We start from the raw sequence: 7587 nt of genomic DNA on the forward strand, positions 1-7587 counted from the left end.
AAACCAAGAGTCGGATGCTTAACCGACTGAGTCACCCAGGTGCCCCTCATGTTTTTATAATTTGCTTTTTATTTGGAAAAGTATTCTTTAAGCATGTTCTCTACTCTCCGACATTCTTTCACTGTTGTCAGTTTTGACTACTTAATTTTTAAAAAAATTTTTTAAAAAAAGATTTTATTTATTTATTCATGAGAGACACAGAGAGAGAGGCAGAGACACAGGCAGAGGGAGAAGCAGGCTCCATGCAGGGAGCCTGATGTGGGACTCAATCCCGGCACTTAGGATCACGCCCTGAGCCGAAGGCAGACACTCGACCCCTGAGCCACCCAGGCGTCCCTTGACCTACTTTATATCAGGTTTCTCCTTGTTCTAGGAATGAACCGTGAAACACTTAACTTCTTTTAGTTTTCGCCATTTTAGAATTTCATACCCTCTTATTTAAATTATTTTTCCAGTTTTCAATTCAAAGACCACTGTTTTTAAACGATAGTGCAGAAGCTGGGGGCAAAGATTCACCGTAATCCTTTGATCTCACTTTTCCTCTAATGACTTCCTGTTTTTCACCATGATTTTTGCTGAGCATTCTTTTTGGAAGCCTCAGCTTCTTTAGGACTTTGACTTTTCTGATGTGCTTTCGCAGTTTCCTTGACAAACTGATATCCCATTCATCATTTCTCTGGATGAGGCAAGCCAAGGCGCCTTCCTTCTTCCTGGGGCACTCTCCCTTTTCCAGGCCCCCAGTTGACCGAGGTCTAAGCATAAACGTCTTTTGCTCTGGGATATTTCTATGGCCTTTTGCACTAGATTTGATCCCTTAAGTGACGTCCTCCACTGTTTACTTCCAGAGTACCTGCCTCTAGTGAATTTTCAGCCACTTTTTTACCATTGACTAAATGTATTTTTCACTCGCTTACGTGCTCCTGACATAGAGTACCAGTTAACATATGGTCAGGAAATGCTCTAGACTTCTTAGATATTGGTGAAACGCAAAGTTACCCATTCTTGTTTCATAGGAGGGCTCGGACCTTTAGCATTTTTCTTTGTTCTTTTGCCATTTCGAATTTCTTTACCTTCCAGACATATCAAGCATTAGACAAATGTTTGCTATGTGAGGCAGCATAACATATTTAATATGAGAAGGGCTGCTCCCTGTGACCCTCAGCATGCCTCAGGGTCTCAGGTCGTCATGAAGGCCCTACAGCATCAGTCTGTCACAACAGGCAGGTCCTTGGTGCAGTGGAATTCTTCAATCATTTGACATCATGGCTGTGTTCAACCTGATGGGTGTCTGTTGTCCCTTTTCTGGGCTCAGAGGTTGAACAAATGGATGAGAAGTGGTATCAGAGGTCCATGGTTTTAGTAATTGTGGGGAAAGATCCTTAGATCAGTCACCTTGAAAGGGTGCATTTTCTAGTCTCTAATTTCTGTGCTGATGGACTTCAAAGTAACAGATTTCAATTAACAAGTGCTCAATTCAGACATCATACAAATATGACCACAAATGACGTTTTGCCCACTTTATTCTTGAATCATGAATGAATTACTTAAACTTCTGATTATTACTTAAGCATATTTATTTAACTTGGTTCTGGGCAAAAATGACTTAAGCCACAAATGAGCGTAAGAGAGGAATGTTTGGTTAGTGGCATCACATCCATGCAGTTGCTAAAGCTAGAAACCCAGACATCCTCCTTGACTGCCTTTTCTCCATTCCCATGTCCATCCTCATCAAAGCATTCCATTCAGTTCTACTTCCACCAGACTGTCCACTTCATCTCTTTGTTAACATATGAATCTCTACCACTGTGGTCCATAGTCTCCTTATCTCTTATTCAGATTACTTTGTCTACTTCATCTGTTCTCCTCGTCCCCACTGTTTTCCAAATGACAGCCATGTTAAGCCAGATCATGCATCCCTTACGTAAATCGCTTCCATGTTGTCTATAGGGTCAGGGTCACTCTTTTGGCACCACATTCTAGGTCTTCCACACTTGGTCCTTGTTCACCTCTTCAGTCTTATCTTGGGTCCCTTCTTCCATACACGATCTTCATGCCATCTTTTTTACTTTAGGCCCTGTAGACACTGCCTGTAGTGACCTTTCTCTCTTAATTGTGTAGCTAAAATCCTTTGTTTTTACTATGGTAGAGGCACCACGTGGGGTTGGGATTACTCACCCTCTGAGCTCACCAGAGCTCCCTCTGCTTACCTGTGTCAGGGCATTATTCACATTGTGTTTTAGCTTTCTTTATTTTTCTCTTCTGTCTCCACTCTCCAAAGAATTACAAATTACCCAGAGGCAGGAGCTGAGACTTATTTGTGCCTAGCCTGGTGCCTGACACAGAGAGGATGTTTCCATAAACATTTGTCGAATGAGTAAGTTAATGGATAAAAGGAGAAGAGTAAACATCCAAAAGTTTCCTACTCTTTATTAGTTCACAAACCTAGTCAAGTTAGGAGTTTATGAATTACTGTCAAGTTCTATGAAGCACTCACTTTTGTTCTAACTGAATACACTGTTCTTCAAAGACACAAATGACATTAAATGTTTTGTAAATGAACCCACTGGGGTGCAAGAAGGAATATTATATTGGAAAACATTAAACAACCTGAAACAAAAAGCAGATCCTTTCCCAACCACAAATTAAAGAAGAAAAGTCCTCAGCCAATATTAAAATCTACTTTAAATACTGCCAACATTTTAAAGAGAGGACACAACCAAGTCCAGAGACCAAGACTGTAGAATGAAGACAAATGATAAACTGAAGAACATTAGCCAAGAAAATAAAATATCAGGAAACTCATTTGGACAATGAATGAAAATGAAATGGAGTTAAGAATTTAAAAACGTCTCATTTCTACAAGGCTTGCTTCATCGTTTTTGGTTCTGTTTTTCCCTGTAAGCTGATCTCAGAGACTTTCCTTTGTAGAAAGAGGCTGCGGCTGTCATTTTATCATGGCATGTGTTCACGTCCTACACAAGCACCAAATTACGAAGCAGCGTCTCCTAGGAGGCCAGGGGCGGGCTGGGCGGGCTTTTAAAGTCGGCAATGATGGATAGGCCCAGCTAGAGAGAGGAGTCGAAAACTGGATTGTTCCCAGTGTACATCCCCAGAAAGAAGTGCTGAGGTTCCTTCCCCTCTTCTTTTTCCAAATCTTACCACTTTGACCTCAGTTTCTCCCAGCTTCCTAGAGGCAGTGCCCAGGGGTTCAGTCACTGTGCCCTTGTCTCCTGACCTCTGCAAGACCTCTAGGCTCAGACTATTCAGTTGTTGGTATTCTTGTGTGATAGTCGTCACCAATTACGTTTCTGTGTGTAAATACTGTCTCCCTAATGAGATTATTCCCTCTGCCAACACCTGCCATTGACTTTCAAACACTGTTCCCGACAGTTAGGAACAATGTACAGTGCACATGGCAAGCACTCAGGCGACATTACAGTTACAGTGAATTAAAGGAAACAAAAGATACTTCGTGACAGATTATTTTCCCCTTGCAAAATTATTAACAGAAACCAACATCAGAGTGTGACCATGTTAAGTGTCTCTATATATAGCAAGTCTTTTCTCTCTCTCTCTCTCCTTTTCCAAATTAGATGTGGGCATTAAGCCACTCCAGTGGTTTTCGATCCTGTATGCATATTTGAATAATGCGAGGAATTTAAAAAATACAGATGCCAGGGCTGCTACTGAGACTAATTTAGCCAGAAAACACAAGGGAGTGCAAAAGGGTCCCCAGGTGATTTTAATAGTCAGGGTTGGCAAGCAGTGCGCCTTCTCATCAATTGTTGAGTCCGTCCACAAAGCTCTGCTCCTTGGAGCAGTACTTGGAAACTGCAGCTGTGGGCTGCTTCTAAGCAGTAAGTGTGCCACGCTGCTCACGAGCGTCACAGCTTCTCAAATATCCCAATATCCCCTCACTCATCTATTGACAATAAACAATATAAGCAACTTCTAATATTTAGATATTTTAATTTCTAATTAAATATTTCATATTTAGATATTTTAATCTATATGTAGAGGATGAAATGGGATAACCCAAGTCCAAGAAGTTTAGGTTGCTTCTATACACTTACAGAAAAAAAAAAAAAAAAAAAGAGAATTGGCTTACTTTCTTAGAGCAATCCAACCCCAAACCATTTTCATCTGAGACCCACAATATTTTTTATATCTAAAATAGCTAGTTTTTCTCAAGAATGAGAATTCTTATTTATTTGGACAATTGCATAACTACTAGTTTTACTTGCACTTGTAGAGCAATATTATATTGGTTTTTTTCCTTTTATTTTTTTATAAAGATTTTATTTATTTATTCATGAGAGGTACACAGAGAGAGGCAGAGACACAGGCAGAGGGAGAAGCAGGCTTCCTGTGGGGAGCCCAATGCAGGACTCGATCCCAGGACTCCAGGGTCACGACCTGATCCAAAGGCAGATGCTCAACTGCTGAGCCACCCAGGTGTCCCTATTATATTGTTTTGTTCTTATTTTTAAATTTTTTATTACACTCTCACTACATGCCAGACTCTGCAAAGCCCTTTGTATATAATCGGGTTTAATGATCAGAGTATCCAATTGAGACATGTGCACGTGTAAACACCTGTTTTATTCACAAGGAAATTCAGGCTCAGGAAGGTCAGAGATTTACCCAGAGTCACACAGCCACTGAGAAGCGAAGGTAGGATTCCAACCCAGATCTGAGCAGGTCAAAGCTCTTACTCTTCACGCCGTGCTGCTGCGTAAAACCCGCAATGAAATGCTGAACCCGAAAGCCAAGGGCGATGGAAGAGACATAAATTACAGTGGGCCTCCTGTTCTAAGTTCAGCTGTAAGTCCTGTATGGATTTCTGTCGGCTGTTACTGTGTTTGTAACTTTCCACTAGAATGTGTTTTGGATGATCTTGTAAAAAAATTTCAAAGAAAATTCATGGGATCATGGGATCTTTTTTCCATATTCAAAGATGGGGAAGGGCAGCAATGTGGAATTTACCCGACAGACCATGCTGGGAAAATTGAGCAAAACTTTTATCCTGATGTGATTAGACTTCTACTCCATTTGCAAACCTGTCACCCTCTTTTTTTTTTTTTTTTTTTTTAAGGAAAGCATAGATAAGCAAATAAGCACATTTACTGTTAAACGGAAAGCCTTCTGTGAAAGCAGTAAGTTGATTTACGGTGCCATCGGTGGCAGTGTTTGTATCTGTGTGTGTATGAATTAAGTTCATGTAGACAGTTTGTGTCTTGAAATTTTGAGGTTCTATGTAATATTAAAATTTAATATATCAAGACATCCTAATATTACTGTTTACTCTAGTACGTAAGATTGGTTCATGCTAACATTCATCTGTAGGATGTCAGTGACTAAAATAACCATTTGGGAAAGAACTAATCTACCCATGTGGAGAATAGGTGTTAGTTTGTTAACATGGGGAACAGCATCTCCATCCAACCTCGTTCCTTAAAGCTTTTCCTTGGAACAGATTTGTTCTTTCATACTGAAGGGTGATGTTTTGGTGCAACGTCTGTTTGGTGCATGGGGTCAGGTCCCATCCGCCGGGCATGGTGTAGGTCTGCAACCCTGATGGGCGTGCTGACCTAGAGTGGCAACTTGTTTGTTTGCATAAAAGCCTAAGGAGCACTAGTTACTTTCTGTTGTGTTGAAATGGTGAAACTCAGTTACCTCTGTCTATAGGGTGTTGTGCATCTTGATGACACACTGATTGCTTTCCTTCAGTATTTTCTGGCCTTAAAATGACCATATGGAAATTCAGTCAGTTTCTTGAGATCTTTTCAATTTGCTCAGATTCTAACTTCTTAATTTGTTAATACATATCCCATGTGTTTAAATTACCCAGAAGAGAGGAGTTAGGAATGACTCATCACCTACTTTTACGAGTCTTAAGAAGCATTTAAGTTATATGCAAACCTATGATTTTAAAATTTAAGAAGCTGTGCAAGAAATATGAAATAGCCAGTTAAAGTAGTTATTCAGGTGATTTAGGTTTAGTCTAATAAAAAGTTTATTTGGTAGGATTAGTCATAATTACTTGCTCATAGTGGTTGAGTTCTCTGTGTAGATGTAGTTTTAGTTTTAATTTTAACTCAGTACCACACCTGGTTTTCTAACTTTGTTAGGAGAGGGCACTGGAGAGCACAGTGAATACAATCTGGAGCTTTTTGTTCTTCTCAGTGGTTGGTCCATATGTTTGTTTATTACTTTATTTTTGTTCTGATACTTGGAGTCATGGCAACTGTGAATGCCTGCATTTGTCTTGGTGATTTCTAGAGGTTTCTGAATCGTTGACCAATCCAGTGGTCCTGCTTCCAAAGATTTATTTGCTAGCTGATCAACTGGGTACACGAATTCTCACAAATAAGTAAAAATGACACTTAAGTTGTGACTCAGAAAGTATGTGAGCTCTGACAATCTTGTTTGAGCCAAATGACACAGTTCTAGAAACCATGCAGAATTTCTAAGTTTATCTCAAAGTATTTTGGGCCCTTCACTAAAACCTCTTATTTGTTAGAGTTTGTGTGAAAAGGAATCTTGTATTTTAACCTGTCCCATGAACGATTTCTTACTTAGGAAATATTTTCCACATTGCTTATTTAATGGAGGCGGAAAGTAGGAGATATTTTCCCTGGAAGGTATTATATTATTTCCTTACAAGTCCAAGTATAATTTTGAGAGTTTAATACATTATCTTCACATTTGGTCCCTCATAAATCTGAGTTATGTGGGTAAAATAAAAAACACACAGCAAATTAGTAATTTCTCCTATCCTGTGAACTCCATTACATTAGTTAGTTGAACTTCAGACACCTAAGAGGCAGAAGAGTACACTTGACTCTTCTTAATTTCTGTACTAACATTCATACTTCATTGCATACTCTCTGCATGCTATGTATTTGCAATGTTAAGATAAATTGCTTATAAACATAATTGCAGTATAAGTATATAGGATGAGAAGTTTACAGACTGTTAGAGGGGACTTGTAACTGTTTCTTCCTATGAATATTCTAAGGTTCTAGACAAACTAGAAGATACTGCTTCATTCTTTAGTACACTGGTCAAGATTGTTTCATTTAGTACCCTTAGTCCTAGTACTGGTTGATCAATTGGGTCCTGGAACTTGCTCAAGAACTTAGAAAATAAGATTAACTCTCTTAAAGAATTGATTATGGAATTAACAAATGTTAGTGAGAGGGCACACTCAACCAGGCACCTGAATAGCCTAAGGCTATATATATATATATATATATATATATATATATATATCTCCTAAAGCTAATAAGTTAATTTAGCAAGTGTAGACTGTAAAGTCAATATATATAAAAAATTATATTTCTAGATATTATCACTGAATAATGGAAAATTTTCAAAGTTGGTAGACTTATCCAAGATGCTTCACTGGGCTCTAGAGTTTTTCCAAGGTATTGTGTGAGCAATGAATGGAGGAGGACTGAATGCTTTCTGAAACTATATTCTTAAGTTGACTTTTGGTGGCATGTTCTTGAGCATTTTGTTCTTGATTCAAGGTTATCTAAGCCAAATGGTGGAATAGAAGAAGTGATTGTATACATGGGGCAT

The sequence above is a fragment of the Canis lupus genome, chromosome 1 (genome assembly GCF_011100685.1).
Source record: "Canis lupus familiaris isolate Mischka breed German Shepherd chromosome 1, alternate assembly UU_Cfam_GSD_1.0, whole genome shotgun sequence".
In the NCBI taxonomy this organism is placed as follows: Eukaryota; Metazoa; Chordata; class Mammalia; order Carnivora; family Canidae; genus Canis; species Canis lupus.